Here is a 19,851-nt window from a genome sequence, read left to right as displayed (position 1 = left end):
AACGCGCGCCGGGATGCGCGCAGGGCGGGCGCGGCGGCGGCGGCTCGCGGGCCCGCAGGGCAGCCGGCCGCCCCGGGGGCCGCGGACCGGTCCCGGGACCGGGTGGGGGGGCCGGCTCACTCGCCTCGCCCGGCGCTTGCTCCTGCCGCCGGCTCCGCGAAGCCGGGGCCTTTTTCCGCGGGCGCCTGATGCCTTCCCAGGCGCTTGCTGGATTTTAACCCAGGCGCGAGGAACGCCAGGCCTTCCGGGTGCTGTCCCTGGGCACTGGCTCTGCCAGCTGGGGCTGCTGGGAGCTGCAGTCCAGTGCGAGCGGGAGAAGCGGACCCCGGCCCACAGGCCGCCTGTGCAGCCCTGCCCGTCTCTCGGTGCCGAGGATCCTGCCGGGTCGGACCATCCTGCCCAGCATGCTGTCCACACGGCGGCCAACCAGCCTACACGCTGCCTCTGATGTGGGAGGCCACCATGAGGACTAGTAGCCTCGGATGTTCTTTTCCTCCACAAATTCTTTCAGCCTGTTTTTACAGCCTGGCAGACATCACAATATCTCACGGAAGGGAATTCCATCGTCTAATTAGGAGCTGTGCAAATTACATCCAAGCAAATACTGTTAAAATTGTACGATTTGTCAGTCAAGGCCCAGTATGTGCGCACCTGCTTCTTTCATAACTGCAAACATTCAAAAATGAGATCTTTCATATTTTAATCCCCCGTTGCACTGAGGCACCGGAACCGAAAGAGCTTCGATGTGAAACAGGGATGCCCTTATCTCAGCAACCCCACTGATTAAAACTTCCTTCCCCGATTAAGCATGATCCCTGCTATTAATCAGGCAAAGTGTTATTGATGAATCTGCTAATTAAGCCAGCTAAGTATGCAGGCCCACACATGTTTAAGCTGTGTGGTTGGCTGGGAGTTGCTGGCCTTCTTCCGTCTCCAGATTCAGCCGACATGTGTAGGATTGAGCCGTGACTCGGAGTGCGCAAGTTCGGGACCGCCAGAGGCTTTTGCCTACAATTACCAGTAGGTGACAACTCTCGTTGGCTCGGAGCTTGCTACCCACCCCCCCACCTACCCACCCCCTGCTGTCAAAGCACCATGCCCCCCCCCGTCCAGCCTATGAACTGTCTTCCATGGTCTCAGCAATCTGCCCACCCTGTCTGGTGCCCCCCAGACCCCAGAGCTGGCAAACAAGAATTTCCGGAGCCTCTAGAAAGCCTTCCTGAAATCAAGATATATGATGGCCACATTCCCCTGATCTTCCAGGCTGGTGACTCTGTCCAAAAACGCAGGGGAATATTAGGTCCATCTTTTCTGTCTCCCAGAAAGTTTTCTCTCAGATGATAAAACTGAGTTCCATTCCAACCATTTTCTGAACAAAAGATTTTTCTGACCACGACTGGGCTTGTTTACTCGGAAGCAAGTCGCACTGTGCTCAAGGGGCCTTTACTCCCAGGGAGGGTGGAGGACAGGAAGGCCTGGAGGAATGTTGTCCGTGGGGTCACGATCGGTCGGACGCGGCTTTGCAAGTGACAACAACAATTCTGCATAGGATTGCAGCCTAGTGGCAGAATCCTAGAGATACCCGCTCAGGAGTAGGTCCAGTTGCTTTAACTGGTGCTTATTACTTCGTGGTTCATTCTTATTTTCAAACTGGGTTTTTGCTGAGCTGTCATGAGAACATCTGCTTGTGGAAAGGTGGGGGAACAGGCCCTGGCTGCAGAATGAAATAAAAGCATTGTGGAACATGCAACCAACGACAGAATCCCAGTCTATTTTTCTGCTCCTCGATTTTGACCAGATGAAATCGTCTTTGGGGATTTCCAGCTGGTTCGAGGGCTGAGAGGCTCTCTGGAAGCTGCTTATCGCTCGGGAGCAGTGAGGAGGCAAGCCAGCCACGGCCCCATCTCTGCACTCTTGCCTGGTGAGGGAGGCCCGCGGGCTGCTGCGGGCCGCTGGCCCGGACGCGCTTCCCTGGGGGGACAGTGCTCCTTCGGAAACGACTGACGAGGCCCTCTTCTAATCCGCGGCTTTTCACGCATCTCTTGGCAGCACTTGACCGACGGATGTGTTTTTGCCCACAAGTTTTCTGTCCTGGGTCTTCCAAGAAAAAGGGAATTGTCCCAACGCCAGACGTTCGGGCGCGCGGGAGAAAAGCGCGGTGGAGCAGCACGGCCAGGCAGCCGGTGGGCCCAAGCGGCCACGTCACAGCAGTAGTTGCTCTGCCTTTGCGTCCCACCGTTCTTGCTCCTGTGAGGAATCCAAGGCAGCTTACGGAGCCCATCTTCTCTTTGCAACAAACAGCGAGATAGAGGAGGCGGAGAAGGAGCAAGCCCCAACATCCCCGGGGAGCTTCCTGAGCAAGTGCGGACCGGAACCGGGTCTCCCAGGTCCCCAGCCCAACACTTCCGCAGCACTCCAGGCCGGTGGCAGCGCTCCCTCCCTGCAGCTCCGGCGGTGGCTTGTTCACCCCTCCTCCGACCATGCGACGCTCCGGTTGTCCAGGGTGGTGGAGCCGGGACGGCGGGGAACCAGGCAGCCACGCACAAGGGACCCACGGAAGGGCCTGGGCCAGAGGTCCACAGGCCGCTGTGGCTGAGCCACCAAAAGGCACTTCCGGGGCAGCCTCAGTCGTGGGATGAGGCAGAGAAGCCCCTCCAGAGGGGCCAATCCAGAGCTGAATGGAAGGGACTCACAGGCTGCCCAGCGGGGGCGGCGGGGGGAGGCTGCTGGAGCTGTGCCTGGATTTGAAGAGACAAATTCTTGGTCCTTCCTGGTCCAATCCGCAGCCTTCACTGGCCTGTGACGAGGGACCGCGGAGCAGAGAAGGGACGCTGCAAGGTCATTCTGGAGGCTGCTCGGGAGCTTGCTTGAAGATAGCCTGCCTCTGGCTATGGAGGCTCCATTGAACACTCCTGGTTCTTGACTAAGGACCTCCAACGAGCCCTGAAGTGGGATCAAACTAAAGGACCTTCCCCTCCAGGGTCCCAGAGAAGCCCATCTGCCCCTGCACCACTGTGCCAAACCTCCATGGACTGACCTCCTCTTCCTCCTCCACAACTGTCCGATTCACGACGGCAGGTCTAGCCGAGCAGCCGCCAGGTGCAGCCTCTGCCTCCTGCAGGGGAGGGAAGCATCAGGCCTGCGAGCCAATGCAGCCCGCGTGACGCCCCCGGGCTGCTCCCCCTTTCCGCCAGCTCATCCCTCTTCATTCAACTACCACGTTTGGGGTGGGTTTTCAGCATTTTCAGCCCCCCCCCCACTTTTTGAAAAGTTTGGACCCCTTTCCTGGGGCTGAGCGACCGGGAGGGAAACCCCCGAAGGAAAACCCCCCCGGTGGGCGGGCCCGCCCCCCCCCCCCCCCAAGACCTGCTCGGAGTCGAATCTGGCCCTCGGGCAGAAGAAAGCTGGGCTGTTCCAAACAGTTACAGGTTGAAAATATCACAACCTTTGTGCCGTCGAAGGCCGCTTCTGTACAGGTGTGTGTTTTCCCTGTTTTACTCCTGCTGACAATTCCACTACGGGAGGGAGGAAAGGTGCCCTTTCTGTACACAACGAGAGATCCCGGCGCTTCTCTTCCCGCACCCTGCAAAATTCTGTCCCTGTTCCCTGAGCTACTGGAAGCAGAAGGGGGTGGAATAATGATAATAAACACCGAGAATGCCGATTGCATCACCCAGCCTGGAGAAACCGTTCCCTTCTCGTCCCTTCTGTCACTTATGAGGAATGGCTGGCGGACTGGAATCTTACGCAGCTTCCCCTTCGATACACTTCTCGGCAAGGAAGGCTGCGGCAGTGCCAGGCGCCCGTTGTGCCCACACGGCAGTCCCCGTTGCCGGTTCTCTGCCCAAAAGCAGCCGTGCGGCCAAGACGTTCCCCTGCGGACGCCGCACGAGTATTCCGGGTTGTGGCCTGCAGGCGACCGGAGATCCCAGACCGGCGGAGTGGGCACGGTCCCACAGCGAGCCATGCCGCATTCGCATGCAGGATCCGCTGTTGTGTCCTCGGACGCGGTTGTGCTCTTTCGGCATGGCACGGCTGGTTCTTAGGCACCTGGGGGAGACGCGCTGGTCTGTCGCACGGTTTCCATGCTTCACGGTGGTTCTTCTAGTCATCCGAACCCGGCATCGTGGATTCCCCCATCCTGTTACGCAGCTACCGCAGAGTCCCCCCAAAAAGGACGGCAGCTGCTGGATCCTCCAGGCGTCCAGCATGGGACTGAATCCAGGTGTGGGGGATGATGGGATACGGGCCAACAGCAGGAGGGCTGAGTGAGGAGGGTGGGGACCATGCCAGCATGGAAACCATTGGCTCATCCGTCGGGCTGCCCTTTTCTGCCGTTCTTCCAACTCGATGCCTCCCATTTCCCCTGCCTGCCGGGCCCCTCTGCCCCAGTCCGTCCTGTTTCAAGGGCTCCGCATGCCCCCGACTCACATACAACCCCATCGTCAAACAAAAGGGATGAAGCACCCGTGGGAACAACCAACGGGGACCGCTGGAGCCGCCAGAAACCCCCCAGGCAGCCGCCGCGGTGGCCGTGTGACTCATGCGCTCTCGCTCGTGTCTGTTACACAGAACAGAGTCTTTCCAATAAGTTTTTTGGGGAAAAATCTATTCCAGTGCACATTCTGGCTTTTGTCCTAGCTAGCAAAATCCAATAAGAACATCAGAGTGGGTACCTCAAATCAAACCGCCTCTGCATGAAAGCTGGACTGGACCGGGGCACCCACCCCCCATGTCAAGCGGGTGGCCCGTTCTTGATCTGTGCAGTGGCAGATGGATTACTTGTATGAGCAGCATTAATCAACCGAGTGACGGAATGAATCAGCTACGATCAGGCCTGCGATGCATCCGTTTCTCGGGGTGCACGGTGGCGGTTCCTGGCCAGGGATGCTGCAGGGCTCGCTCCCGCAGAGCCAGACAGGGCTGCGCGAGGGCCGGCCGGGCCTCTGCACTTCTGCAGGCACCAGCCGCCCTCCCCTCCCAGGCCCTCTCCAGCACCGCCAGCTGGCTGGCGCGTCCCAGCATTTGCACCTCTTCCCCCGGATCGAAGTGCCTCTCCCGAGGCACCGTGCAAACCGGCAGGACACTGCACCAGAGCCGAGCTTCTCCAGAGATGGAGACACTCGGAGCGCCTCCCCCACCCCACCCCATCCACTGGTCCTCTGCTGGCTTTCGCTGAAAGCCTTGCGTCTCTCCGGCTGCAGTCCTGGCTTGGCGCCGCATTTTTCCCTGCCGCTCGCCTCCCTCCGAGAGATGGAGAGGAAAGACAGCGGGAGGGCAGTGCGCTGCAGTCGGAAATGTCACGCAACACAAGCTGTCCCGTGGGGGAGAGGGCAGAGGAACCGGGAGGGCGAGGAGCCCCACAGCTCCATCCTTTAAACAACCCAGTCGTTGGGGATTTTTTTAAAAGGAACAGCGTTGACGAAAAGCATCCACCGTATGTCATGTCAATACAGAGCCAGTTCAATTTTAAAGTGCGAATATCGACCGCAAAAAATGGAAATGAGTTTCTTCTCAGCTTGGGCAGTATCAAAGGGGCAGGGGACAGACTCGTGCCTACCTGGATATCGCTCGATGATGCAAGATGGGAGAAACTGGAAAGCGCACCGTTCGGCCACTGCAACAGGCCCCTTGGTGGACGCGGTTCCCCCTTCATTCAGCTGTCTGCGTTTTTCAAGTGCCTCCCATTTTTGCAGCCTTGGGCCTAAAATAAAGTCAGCCCGTTAAAATGGCAAGACGAAGGACAGGACAAGTTTGGCTGCGATCCTAGAATGGCTAGCAGAGGATAAGCCCCCTGGCTCAGGAGCAGCGGAAGCAGGACCGTTAAAATGTTGGCCCTGAGCTGATCATGCAGAGCTTCCTCTGCCAAGACGCAAAGGGCTGCCATGATCTCTGCCCATATTGGGCGAGTCCATGGATTTGGGGGCCCGTCAGAAGAGGAGGAGAGTTGCCATCGGAGCCAGACTCCGGGTCACCAGGCCTTCCCGGCGGCTGCTTGGGACGGGCCAAGGGGAAACGTGAGGATGAGCCGAGTGGATGCGGAGCCGAGGTAGAGCTGGCAAGGGAAAGGAAGTGGCAGACGTGGGCAGGACCACGGAGAAGGCCCTCGAGCGCCAGGAAACCGAAGCGACGGAGCAAGGCCCGCCCGGCTCGCAGCCCTGAACCCGCTGGGGGAAAGCCCAGCCCTGTGAGGAGGACGACCCAGAAGGAAATAAAAGTGAAGGCACCCGCAGGATGAGTGCCTCCCACCGGTTCTGGCAGACTCTTGGAAGGCCCCGGAGCACCTTTTGGAGCTCCCGCTGGTCCTCCGAGGTCGCCACGGTGCCCCGGCAGGCACGACTCCGCAGCCTGCTGTGGGTTATTCAGCCCTAGAGCGACCCAAGGGCTCCAGCGGGCCTGTTCACGCTGCCAAGAGCCCCCGCCCCGGGTTCAGGCCACGCGGCCACATTGCCGGTGTGCAGAGCCCGTGCGGCACGATGGAGAGGCATCCCGGGACCCTCAATGGACGTCCCACGGAGTCCACAACCCAGCGACGGACCGAGCCGTCTGGGCTGAGAGAAGCCCAAGGTGTGCCTTACCTAGGGGAGAGCATCCCTTTCGCCTGCAGGGGGTCGGCCACCCCTGTACCCAGCGGCAAAAAGCCCCGGGGGCAAAGCGTTCGACAGCCGGGAGCCGGCCGTGCCCGCAGCAAGCGCTGTGGCGGTGGCTCTCGGCGGCCAGCCCGAGGCAAGTGCCACAGCGGGTGGAGATAATCCAAGTCTTATTCCATCATTTGGGACTTTACTCAGACTTCTTGCTTATGACGTCTTGCATTGCGTGTCATCTATATTTAGTCGGCCGCAGAGCGTGAGGGCTTCCCCCCCTTCCTCCCTGCCCTAGTTTTAATATAAATTATTACACTTGAATCGGCTTCTGACCTAGATCTTGGGGAGCACTGGAGTTCGAAGCCACCCCCCGCAGATGGCCCCCGCGGAGTGACGGCACCCGCTGCGCAAGGGGTGGCCGAGAAGGGCGGCGCGGAGGAGGTGGAAGTTGTCCAGGAAGGCAGCGCCGGCGGGTCCCAAGCGAAGTCCACACACCGGCCAGCTGGGAAGCCCTCTGAGGCGGGCGGGAGCCATGCCTGAGAGCACGGAAGGATCATTTGGGGTGGGGGCAGGCTGTGGAGGCGCAAGCCAAGGGCCCACACCCACAGGAGCCCCAGGCGCGTCTCTCTCTCCTCCGTGGCAGTCCACCCTCACCTGCTCCCCCTCCGGCCCAGGCCGCAGCCAGCCCAAAAAGGAACCGGGAAGAGAAGCAAGGCACTCATGTCCCCAGCCCTTTAATTCTCCATCTAGAAGTACTGAAAAATATGAAATATACAAGGCCGTCACGTCCACAGATCAGCGTGGACTTAAGCATCTCCGCGCCAGGCAAGATCCAGGCCGCCCTTCCTCCAGGAGGGAGCAGAGGGCAGGGGCTGCGGAGAATTCCTGCCCCGCAGAAGCCCGGAAGGGCGTTCCTCCTGGACGCCACATTGGGATCCAAGCTCCTAAACGGTCTGCTGCGGAGCTGCCAAGGTTCGGCGTCTGTCAGTTGTTCCACGAGATCAGCTTCAAACCGCTCTCCATCGGAGTTGTCATCGCCATTCATGCTCCAAGTCTAAAATTAATGACTATCTGCAAAAAGAAACTTTCATGTTCGTTCCCCGAACCTCTGTGACGTGCCAAAGACTGGCTGGCTGGCACTCGGTTTCTCCCCGGCGGATTAGAAGGACGAGCATGTGCTCAGCTGGCCTGGCCGGGCGTCCAAGCGGCGAGCTGGCCCTGTGGGCTCCCCCCGGCCCCCCAGCATTAACTTTGCCTTTCCTCAAGCCAGCCTTCCCTGGCTCCCGGCAGGTGGAACACGGCCTTTGTGGGGGAAGGGGGCGGCTCTGCCCCCCCCCCCCCCCCGGCATGTCCACGTCCCAAAATAGCCTTCGGCCAAAATGGCAGAGCCACGGGCAAGGGGTGTGTTTCTGTGCCGTTTGTCCTTGTTGCACAAGGCCGAAATCCTGTTCCGGGGCGAGAACAAGCCCTGTGCCCTTTGCCCCGGGACCCCACCGCTGGAGCGTGGCCTCCAAGAGCTGGGGGGACTTTGGCCTTGGGCCCGAAGACGAGCTTCACCCCATCGGAGCCCGGTGTGCCCCGCTGCAAGCTAGGGGCACTTGCCCAGGCGATGGGCATGGTGAGCCCCCCCCCCCCCGCTGCCCAGGAGTGGCCTTTTGAACCAGACAAGCCAGGATGGGAGCAGGGGGCACATGGGAAGGGGGAGGCAGGGGGTGGGGGGCCTCTGAGCTTGTGGGAGCTGCCCATGGGCCTGGACCTCATCCCCCCCATGATGGCTTCTGCCAAGAGGGTGCTGGATGCATGGCCTCCTCTGGGCACCAGTGCGCTGCACCCCCTCTCCCCCCCCCTTCTCCTTCTTTCACACACACACACACACACACACAGGGCTCTCCCAGCTACCCAACATTTTGGAAATCAGAGGGCTGGTGAACCCTTTCCGGTTTCTGCCCCTTGTCCTGACGTGCTTTGGCGAGACTGATGGGATGTTCCCAGCCCGGTTAAACTTGTCCTAAAATAAACCTCCCATCTAGCAACACAGAGCCTAAAATGCATCGTTTGCTCCTGCCAGCTTGATGCAACAAAGCTCACCTGCGACAAGTCTAAGGGGCAGAAAGACAGAAGAGAATGTGAAGAAGCTGCAATTCCAGCCTAGGTTTATCCCTAGTGCAATAGGTCCTGCAGGGTTTTGAACTGTTTCAGAAACCTACACAACCTGTTTGACCAGCGGAATATAAGAAAGGTGTGTTTACATCTAAACCAAGTTTCAGCCCTGCTCAAAAATCATATGTTCCTGGGCAACTTAGGGGATGCATCCTCTATTCTTTTCAATGGGTCTACTCTAAGTTGAAATAACAACCACAAAATGACTGTCCCTTCAGAGTTCTTGTCCAGAGGGAAGATTTCAGGTTTAGACCTCAGAGTTATTTTTAAAATTTTATTTTTAACTATGCTTGGTGAAATTTCAAATCAAAATGAAAAGAAAAACTTAGCTACATAAATATAAATATATGAATTTCAATGCATATGAAAATATGACTTTCTCAGAATTACACATAAGCAGATTATAAGTATTTATTTGTAAGAGGCACCTATAAACCACTTGTTCAAATATTGAAAGCTTTCTCATCCCCAAAATTCCACGCAATTATTGGAGGGGAGCTTTTACCCTTCCAGTGATGCCATATGGGTCCTTCAACTGTCCCAAAGACTTGAAGAATCCTTCTGCACTGACCATCCATTCACTTCCAGGAAGGAGACATTTCTTCTCATTTCTTTCTAATTTCTTCTAGCAGAAATTAGAAGCAAATTTTCTAATTTCAAGGGACACATGAAGGAGTGTTCCAATACAAAGTTTAGCCATATACGAACCTCCTTCCAAAAGGAGACAACTATTGCCAAAACATGTGGTTAGAAGAAGCAATCAGGTATGTCTCTCTTCTAGGGCAACAACCTGGTCAAGCCCTTATGAGAGGGACACTGTGGCATCCTGTGGACCAGGATCAAGGGTTTCTTCCGAATAAGGCACCACCTGGGTCCCCTGGATGCTCCGGATACAGGCACTATGACAGCGACCCATTTGTTCAGCCAGCTAGGACAATCCACCTGCCGGAGGCCCTGCTTATCATCTCACTTACCCTCTGCCTGGCTCTGTGGAGACTCACCGTGTGGAGGCAAGAGGAGGAGAATTGCCGCCCGGTTCATATCAGGGAACCGAATTCCATTTTAGTGATAGCTGCTTCTTTAAAGTAACTACCAATTCAAGCACGAAGCAAATAAGGCACATTGCTAATATCTAACCTGCTCAACCGTTCAGTGTCTGAAAGCGTAAATGTCAAGCCAAAGTGTTAAGAAGTAGAGTTCCCCTCTCTGTTTACTCTCTGCTTATCGCCTAAAGCCCCACAGCAGAGTATCTCATAAGAGGAACCGGGGCTATTAAGAAGTGGATTGTAGCAGCGGAAATTAAGGGATAATGAAAGCAGGCTCAGATTATTTACAAAGGGCTCTTAAGGAGAAACTACCCCATTCGCCAGCGCGGGCAGAATCCAGACGAGGAAACCTTCCGTCGTGCCCATTCGGGGAACAGTCCTGGCTCATACCAAACAGAGCTCCAGAGGAAGCGGGGCCACGGTGCGGAAGAAGACGCCAGCTTCCCTGACCCCTGGCTGGAGGGAGGCCCTGGCCCGGTGGCCGGGCACCTGGAGAGCACAGGACGGCCCAACCTCCAGGAGGCGAAGGGCCGCGGAGAGGTCGCCCTCCCGGGAAGGACATCCCAGTGCGTGCGAGGCCAGCCGGGTCCCACCCGCCATCCAGAGAGCGCGGACCCCGCTTCCCTCTCCATTCTCTCCTTCTCTTGCCCCTGTACCTCTTTGACGGCAAGCGTCTGGACAGCGACTGCTGCGCCTTCCAGCGTCTCTGCGGCACTCAGAAGCATTCAGGCGCTTTTGCGGAGTTGGGAAAAATCTCTTCCCCCTTCAGCCGAGCTCCACACTGAACATGGGGCTGGGGGCTGAGCAGGACCGGCTGGGAGGCTCCGGCTTTTGCCGTCCTGAGCGTTCCCCCCCCCCCGCCCGCCCTCGCCCAGCACTCGCCTTGCCGTCCTGTGCGGAGAGGTTGTCAAGCAAAGCTCCCGCTGCGGCGTTTCAAAAGGGCACATTAAAGTTGCACGGCTGGACCCGGGGAGCGTGTCCGTCACTGAGAGCGTGTGGAAGAACCCGGCGGGGAGCTGCCGACTACGACAGGGGGCTAAAACGTTATCGATGCCTCTCGAGGCGGGGGGCCGGCGGTCCTCGCCGCCTCTTGCGACTGCCAGTCCTTCACTAACGGGCCAGAAGTGAACCCTCGAGAGCCCCGACGGACGGGCGCTTGTCGCACTCCGGTCCAAGAAAGGCACGAGGACGGAGCGAGCGCTTCGGAGTGAGCGGCTCGGCTGGGAGGAAGTTCAGTCCGTCGTGGGCAAATGGGAGTGAGCTGGCACGCCTCCCCCGGCCAGTCCAGGTGTGTTCCCAGAACCACTGCAGCTGGACGCCAGCTTCCCGCCCTATAAACACGCCTGAGCACCGGCGGGGGCCTTGTCCAGACCTCGCTGCCGGTCGATGCTGGGCCTCCGGGGCCGAGTTCCCAGGCACCTGCCGAGCAGCCGGGTGGAGCAGGGGCCCCGCCACAAGGCCGGGCCGGCAATGGGGGGGGGGCAGCCGCCGTGCCCCTTGCTCCTCGTTCTGGCCTGTCCAGCACGCAAGGGGTCCCGGGGTGAGGAGGGGGGTGAGGAGCCGGAGCAGCTGGGAGCCATGGGGTGAAAGATAAGAGGCCCCGAGGGAGAGGCCCAAGGGGGGAAGACGGAGATTTCTGAGCCGGCTGTGCCAAGCGCCCAGCCAGTAAAAGACGCTGGGCCTGCAATGGAGAATATTTATGACCTGCCTTTCCCAGCTGGCCGCACGTTTCACACTTAGGCCAAAAGTCAAAAGCAGGCAGCGGCCAGCAAGCATCCATGGCGGACGGGGAGAGGCGGCCCTCCATCCTTCGGGGCACCTCCCACCGTTCCCGGGGACGTGCCTGGCATTCCATCCCGCTTCCCTCGACCGTGGCACAAATTATTCATGAGCTTTTCCTGGTGCAATTGGTCTCCAGCCATTTCTCCCCTCGCTGCCCAATTTACAGCCCCAAAATGAAGCAAGAAAATGAGGGGACAGGCGGGCTGAGTGGAATGTCGAGACGGCACTAATGTTGCTGTTGTTCTTTTAAGGAACATTAAGCAAACATGCAAATATTTTTCCTTTATTTACCTTGGCAAATGGAGCTGCGGCCCTAGAGGGAAGCTATCCGCACGGCCAACATTTCACACTAAAGAAAGCTTTAGAAAAGAGGGAACGCGGCATCCACAAGCAAGTGGTGGCTTCTTTTCCTCCAGCCGTGATTCTTCTCATGGACAAGCTCCAACACGCATTAAGATGCTTTGTTTCCTCAGAACTGGGTGACACAGCCGCATGTGTGAATTGACCCATTGGGAGCGTTTTCCCGGAGCCGATGCAAATGCTGTGCCTCGACCCGCCTCTGAGTGGCCACAGCTGCTTGAATTTGCATTCACACGTGCGGAAAACGCCATCTGATGTGGCAGCTGGCCAAGGCCTGTGTCTGCAGCGATGGCCAAATTATCCTTTTTACATTTGTATCCTGCTTTTTTCCCCTGGTGAGGGACCCAGCCAGACTGACCTCGCTCCATTGTACCCTCACAACAATCCCCGTGCGAGGTAGGTTAGGCTAAGAGGCAGCGACGAACCCCGAGTCACCAGGGTACTTAAGTGGGGACCAGGATCAGGCTTTTGGCTCGCATATACGCAGGTATATGCCTGCAGGTACATTGGAGATGTACAAAGATGCGTCATTTCCACCCTCCCCCGAAATATCTAACCCTGGGAGAGGGGCCTGAATCCTGAAGAACGGTGCCTCGGGCAACTTGTGTGAAAAATGTCGGCAAAGCATGTCAGAAGGGCAAAGAACAGGAACACAATATTTCTCTTCTTTACTGACGGGCTTTTATTTTTAAGGCTAAACCTTCGTGATGGTATCCAAGAGAAAACCGCACGAGTCGGGCAACTGAGATGCGCCAGGATTCTCCGCAGCACGGCCAAGGGGGTGTCCCCACAGACCGGGACCTCCGGAGCCCGTGGCTCTGCCCCCTTCCTCCACAAGGCGGGCCAGCAAGAGGTACCAGGCAGCCCTGGATCCCAAACCCAGATCAGGCTCAGCAAGCATCCCTGAAGCTGAAGATTTGTTAAAGGGCTCCACCTATTGTCAGCCCGAATTGGAGATGTGCGTGTGCAGAATCTAGCAGGAGCCATGGGGCTGGGGGCTGGCGATGTGAGCGCCAGCCGGGGCGGCCAGCTGGTGCATCTTGGCCCCACTGGTGTGGGAGGACCCCGAAGAGCCGCTGGCTGAAAAGCGGCCTCCGTGGATTCATTTTATTGATTTGTTTACCTATATTTATAGGCTGCCTATAATTGCCGAGGCCTTCCTAGGCAGACCCCCTCCAATTCTAATGGCTCAGTTCTCCTCTGGATTCCCTTGGAGGATATTCCAGCCACAAAATTATGACATACCCTACGCAGGGAAGGAGGGAGGGGGGAACGACGTTACAAGCCAAGTGCAATGGCATTCCATATTGCTGAAAACTGGAATTTAAAAGAAATTCTCCCCTTTCTAGTTCAGGTCCCAGAAGCTTAACCTAGAAGCTACCTTTTGGAGAGGTTCTGAAAACCGGAAACCTCTCCCAGCTATCTCCTAGCTGGAACATCAGCTGCCCGCAGACCCTTCACGATGCCGTGAGTCTTACAGGACTGTGGGAGGCAGTTGCTGGAGGAAGCGAGTTTAATGCCTCGAAGCTCCTGTGTGGGGCAGGCGGCAGACATGGGGTGCGTCAGGGAGAGAGAGATGGGGGAGCGCAAGGAACTGTTGGGACCACACTGGCCGGAAAGCTCATTATTTGTTGAATCTGCTCTGGCTGGTAGGAGGAGGAAGGGCGCAATCCGGAGAGAGGGTTTCTCATGAGGGAACCTCCCTCCAGATTACGTCTCAGGCCGTTTTTAACACAGTCGAGGTAGGAAACCAGTTTTGGTCCTTCCCTTGCAAAGCGCCCAAGCTCCTCAGGTTGCCTTCACATTTCGTAGCCGTCTTCGGGGCTCTGATCACCACGGAGGTGCCAAGTAGGCAAACTGGTTCAGAATTTGGGCTTGCGAGAACCACCCTGAGTTGCAAAGCAGAAGCACGGCGTGGTGGGACCAAAGATGGGTCGGTCATCCTGGCCCAGGACTTCGGGCCACGTTGCTCACCACCTCGAGCCTAAAGCCCCTGTTCCCCTCCTCGGCATTTCGGGGCACGTCTCCTGCCACCAAAAAGAGGGCAAAATAGGAACTTGTATGAGCCCTTTCTACAGCCTACCTCCTCCCACACCCCCATTATCTGGGGGTCTCTGGATGCGTGTGCGATTCTCCCCATGCTTAAGGCTGGACAAGCTTCCTCGGAGGGGCTTGTTCCTTGTCTCAAAAGCGTCTAATAAAATACGGCTGCAGTTGCGAAGACTGGCCCTTCCGCTCTGGCCCTCGTCTCCGCTGCTGGGAAGCATCCGCAGGCATTTCTGCGCGTTGGCGCGAGTCCTGTTTTCAGCGACCCACGAGTGGAGGAGATCACGTTCCGCAGATCTCGCTTTTCCCAGCAAAGCCTTGGAGGTTTTTCGCCCAAACGAAACAGAGCTTCTGTGAGCGCCCTTGGCACGCCACTCGGTTCAGGAGGCTGTCTCTAGGCAAAGTCCTTCGCATCGTAAATCGCAGCCACAAATTGCCAGACTGTCTTAGATCATCAGGCTGCGGCAGACGAGAGCTCATATCATAAATCCAGAACAGGAAATAACGCAAGCAAACATGCCTATTTTTCCCCTCTTCTTCTTTATCGCCCTGACCGTTTCTCTCACCTGTAAGATGGACTAGTCAAATCCCGCTTCACCTAATACGTTAGTAATATTTATTTTTATATTTTTGTATTCCACTTTTCCATCACAAAAAGCACACCCAGAGCAGCTGGCAACAAAATCCAGAGTCAAAGCAGGCGCTTAGGGAAAACACGGGACAGAAACAAGTGGCTGTAAAGCATCGGACGAAGCACAGAAATAGGCTGTGAGTCCAAGGAAAGAAGAGCGAGGGGAAGGGGTGAGACGGTTGGCTCCTTTGCAGAGCAGATGATCAGCGTCAGGGGAGGAAGGACTCTCCGTGGGAGTGCCACATCGAAACCTCCCTCCCCTTCCATGTTCTCCCTCGAGGCAACATCGGATTGCCATGCTGAGCCAAGGAGAGGTCACTTGCTGATGTCTCTTAATTAGCGAAAGACCAGTCTAAATGAGTTGGTGCCGAGTTGTGGGAAGGCACGCCAACCGGGCCATCTTCGCCTGGAGCAGCGCGGCCGATTGACGAGATCACGGCTGTCACGTCGATGGTGCGGAATCGCAGGAGGCGAGGGCCGAGGGAGAGGCGACCAGCCTGTCCCCTCCACTTCCACGGGTTCTGTGCACTTATACCAGGCAAAGTGGCTAAAAGTATCAGGGCAAGAGCACATTCCTGTGGGGGAAACCGTTTTTTTAATAGTCTATCCTAAATGAAGGAGTGGTGCAAGCGCCTTCACGGAGCAAGAACAGAGGTGACAGGAACAAGGCTGTGCCCATTTGGACAGACATTTTCCCGTCCAACGTTTGTCCTACGGCTCCAGAGTTCCCTGGAGAGCAGGTGTCTCTCTAAGCACCGGCAAGACTGCAAACTGAGACTGGAAAAAGCAGGTTGGGCTTCTTAATTTAGCAGGGAAGGTGGCTAAAGGGGTGGTCCCGTGCACTCCCAACTGTCTGGAGAGAGGGCACCGTTAGGATGCTAACTGGGCGGCCACAGCCGTCGCCTGTGCTGCTCCCCTCATTCGAAGGCACGGAGGTCACGGTCCCGGAGCCGCTCCCCACACGCACAGCCGGTCCTTGTGGGCTCACTCTTCATCGCTCAGCTTTCCAGCATGCACAGGAGCGGATCCGGGGCCTCTCAGCTGCGGCTCAGCCCTCCCCTGTACCGACGCTCCTCTTCCGGGTTCTGCGCAGGACTCACATCGCCTCCTTGGCAGTGTTTCTTCTCCCGGTTTTCTCTCCTTTGCTTTACTGTGTGTCGCACCGCACAGCCACAAAGAGGCACTGCAGGAGAGCAGAACCGCAACAGTGAAGGCGCTTGGCTTGCTGCATTGGCCAGAGAATGCCTCGCTTTCCTCCTATCGGAAATGGCACAGAATTGGTTGCCAAGCCTGGAGGGAACCTGGAGGAGGAGGAGGAGGAGAGGAGGTGCTGGTGCTCATGGAAAGCACCCACAAAGTGCCACGAGCGCACGGCACCAGCCTCACGTGGGTGCAGACCTTCCTTCCGTCAGATGGGGTTTGCGCAAGCACCCCAGACGGGGCTGGTGCAAGCTGCTTGGGGCCGGCGCGGGTTGGCTACTCAGTTCGAACCTCGGAGGCCCGAGCGCCCCCTCTGTCAGCTCAGCCCCATACGCAGAGCTGGGAGCGCTCAGCAGAACACCGTGTTCCTTGCGGCAGGAAGAGTCCACCCTCCACAAGGCTTCCCCCACCAGGGAGTTTCTTTCTCCGTGTCCAATATGTCAATTGTACACCACAAAGTACAGCTGCACAATTGCGCAACTGCTGGGAAACACACAGTCCCTTGGCAGCGCTTCCTAGAACAATGGGAACTTTCCTCACGCTAAAAGAAGAGGCAAAATGGCTGGAAGTTGTAGGAGAAGCCGAGGAGGAGGAGGAGGAGGAACGGTGCCCACAAACGTGTCCCTTGAGCGACAGATCACCAGTGCACAACGAAAGCCGCGCGTGGACACAGTGAAAGAGTCGCCCCATGGACGTCCCCAGCCTCTCATCACAGAACTCCTGCTGCCGGCGGCTCGTTTTACGTCTCACTGTTTTTCTTGCTCTGCATTTTACCGCTTTTTGTAGGCAGCCTTGAGCAGGCGCGATGCTCTGCTCGTGGGCCTGTCTCTCTGCAGGAAGGGCGCTCGGACGCTCCGCACATGGGCATGCGTGCGCACGTCTCAGCATGGAGCCTCCTGTGGGCCTCAGCCAGCTTGCCAGCACGGAAGCATAAGCTGGGAGGAAAGGACGGGAAGGACGACCCATTCTGGAGCAGGCCCCAGACAACACGACCATCTTCCGGATGCCTGTAGAAGCACATCCAAGAGAGGCTCTCCTTCATTTCTGGGGATGCCTGGGATGGGGCGGGAAGCAGCAGGCAGCCTGGTGGCCTTCCGCCTGTCCGAACCTGGCATCCCGTTGCAAAACAATCGTGCATTAGAACTGCCCCTGGTCCCCCGCCCCCACGGCAGGGCAGTGCAGGGAGCCAGGGAAACATGGCATTCCGGCTGCACGGATCTTGGTCTGTTTGAGGGAGAAGCCCTCTAAAAGGCGCTACAGAACACGCGGTTGCTCTTTGGAGGGCGAGAAGGGGCAGAAGCCGACATTAGCTCATGCCGTAGCATCCTTTGCGTGAGGTTAAGTCCACGGACATCTCTGAGACAGCCACACGTGCCTGTTTCTGTTCCAGACAAAAGAGAGCCATCCTTGTCCTTGTGAGCAACTCAACAACAGCTGCTGCTGCTGCTGCTGCTGCTGCTGCTGCTGCTGCTGCTTCTTCTAGCAAATTGCATGCACGATTACAGACACTCTTGCAACAGCCCGGGAAAGTTGGCTGAGGAGGCTATCCCCACGCTGGAGGTGGAGGTGCCCAGATGGGCAGATGGGGGCAGCCAGTTTGCAACAGAGATTTGCGGCGGCCACATCCTCCAAAGCCATTTTCGAAATGCTTCTGTAAATTCTTTAGAACTGGCTGCATAACAAGGAAATCAGCCAGCCTGCTTTGCATGGAGACCTAAATTGAGGTCAGGCTTTAATGCTTTTTACAGCATTCGCTTTGCAGTAACTTTTGGATCAGACCTATTCCGCAAACAGTGTTTAAGAGGTGGCCATTAATGGCAGATGCAACCAGCTACTTCTCCTTTCGTGCTTCCGGCCTGTGGCTGGCATCGCTCTTCATCTCTGCCCAAGCTTCAGTGACACAACTAAGCACTTACATTCTGGCAAGCTTTTGACACATGGCCAGAGGGTGAAGCTGCTTTGGAGCCTCGGGTGTCATTAGTTTTATTATTAGACAAGGAAGGAAGGAAGGTAATAGAGCGTTTTGCACTGGCCATCTGTTTTGCACTTTTAGATATTTAATATTCTCTGAGAACTGGACTTCAATTGTATTATATGCTGTTTTCAGCATTTGGAAACCTCTCGGAGAACTTTCAGGTTATGGGGTGGCATAGAAGTGGAATGAAATAAAGAAATGACTGAGTAAAATTCTTCCAGGGAAGCAGGGCAGATTATGCATTTTAATAAACACAGAAATGCAAGAGTGTTGATTTCAGTTTGGGGAAAAACTTTCAATTTACAGTCTGACTCACCCGAACCTATTTATGTATGTATTTATTTATTCATTCAATTTCTATGCCCCCCTCAGAGGACCAGGGCCAAAGGGGCTTGCACTAATTAAAAACATGGACCAGAGGAATCTGCTCTCGAAGAGCTACTTACACACGGGTAAGTATGAGCAGGACTGCACTCAATTCAGCCCTGCCCTCATATTCCGTGCCTGAGCCCTTTTCCTTCGAAAAAGAGGACAGCTGGGAAAAGACCCGACTCCACACAGTTCACACTTGTCAAGAGTGAAAAACCTTATTTTCCCAACATGTTAAGGTTTAATTGCTATTTAATTGGGGGTTCATATGCTGTGCTTTCTACTGTAGGATGGTCCCAAGACTTTCTGTGATAGGACGGGATCGAAAAGCTTTAAGCCTTTAAACAATGCCAGTTTCTAGAGCCCACTGTGGCGGGTAGTGTCTGTGCCAGCCCCTTTGTCTCAGTTGTGTTACCTGAAACACACTCTCTCGCAACACTTAGGCTAACCACTTAGCCAGAAATCTGCAGCCGCCTTGCACTCCCTGTCCAGGAGGGAGCGGGGAGGTATGGAGACCCCTGTGTGAACTCCTGGGACAGGACGACTGGATGTCAAAGCGGGCAAATGAGAAGCATCTTTGGAGCCTGGGCCCGGCTGGAATCCGGGTGAAGCCTCAGCAAAAGTAGCAAATTGCATTATAAATTACTAGTAGGTGAGAAACATAGAGGGGTGTGAATAATTCAGAGATAATCAACAGACACATGAGAAGGGGGAGTCTCTGGATAAATACAGAGTTTTCTGTAAACTAACAAACAGAAAAAGGATAATGGGGAAATGAATTTACTTTGTATCCGGACAACATGTTATGATGCAGGGTATATAATGCATGTTCTCTGTGCCTCTTTTGAGACTCTGATTTGGGAAGCATCTCCCCTTTGTCTGTGTTTATTCTAGAGTGCACCAGAATAAAACTGCTATTAGCTCTAAGTCTCGTCGCGGGCTCTGCTTGGCTCTGGGTCTGGGGTCCACCCGGGGTTCGCCCCAGCTGTTAACTGGCTCAGTCCGGTAACAATTGCATGAAGTGTGGGGCAGGGATCACTTAAGCAGTTTGCTGGGGGCACATTAGGACAAGACAAAGGGGACCTAAGGCCAAGAGAAGGCACTCCAGGAGGCACGGCCAGGAACGCACCTCCAACGGACGGACAGGCTTTTCTGGACAGATGGGCAGCAAGGCCTGCCCCACGGGCTGCTCGCCAGATCAGGACTGCCATCTGAAGTCCACAAGCTGCCCTTGCGGTGCCGGCCTTTCAGCAGCCACGTCAGGGCTGCGCGTTTGCACATTTTGTCCTGACACCCCTGGTCCTCAGCTGGTATGCCAGGGCTTAAAATCCGGCTGCGGACCAGCCTCCAGTGGGTATCTAATTCCACTCCTTCTTCCCAGAGGGTATAGGCAGGAGGAGGAGGAGGCAGGAAATGGGTGGTGGGCGAGTAGGAAAATGCACCTATGGGGCGTGGAAAGGGAAACCCGCAGGGGGCAAGGCTGATCTTGCTGGCCCCTGAAAGGTGAAAATCGCTGGGCTGAATAAGTGACAGCAGGATCCTCCCCAGGTCTACTCCAAAAAAGGGCTCCCAGGTAAGCGAGTGCAAGATCGGAGCCTGCGTTTTGGGAGCAGGAGGGTTACACGTGTCTTCAGCATGCACACGTGAGGGTGACGCGGGGTAGTAACGCCTGACTTGACGCGGCCGACACGTGAGGCT

The sequence above is a fragment of the Varanus komodoensis genome, unplaced genomic scaffold, assembly GCF_004798865.1.
Source record: "Varanus komodoensis strain SLA01 unplaced genomic scaffold, ASM479886v1 scaffold26, whole genome shotgun sequence".
Classification (NCBI taxonomy): domain Eukaryota; kingdom Metazoa; phylum Chordata; class Lepidosauria; order Squamata; family Varanidae; genus Varanus; species Varanus komodoensis.
Note: the sequence above shows the minus strand (reverse complement) of the source record.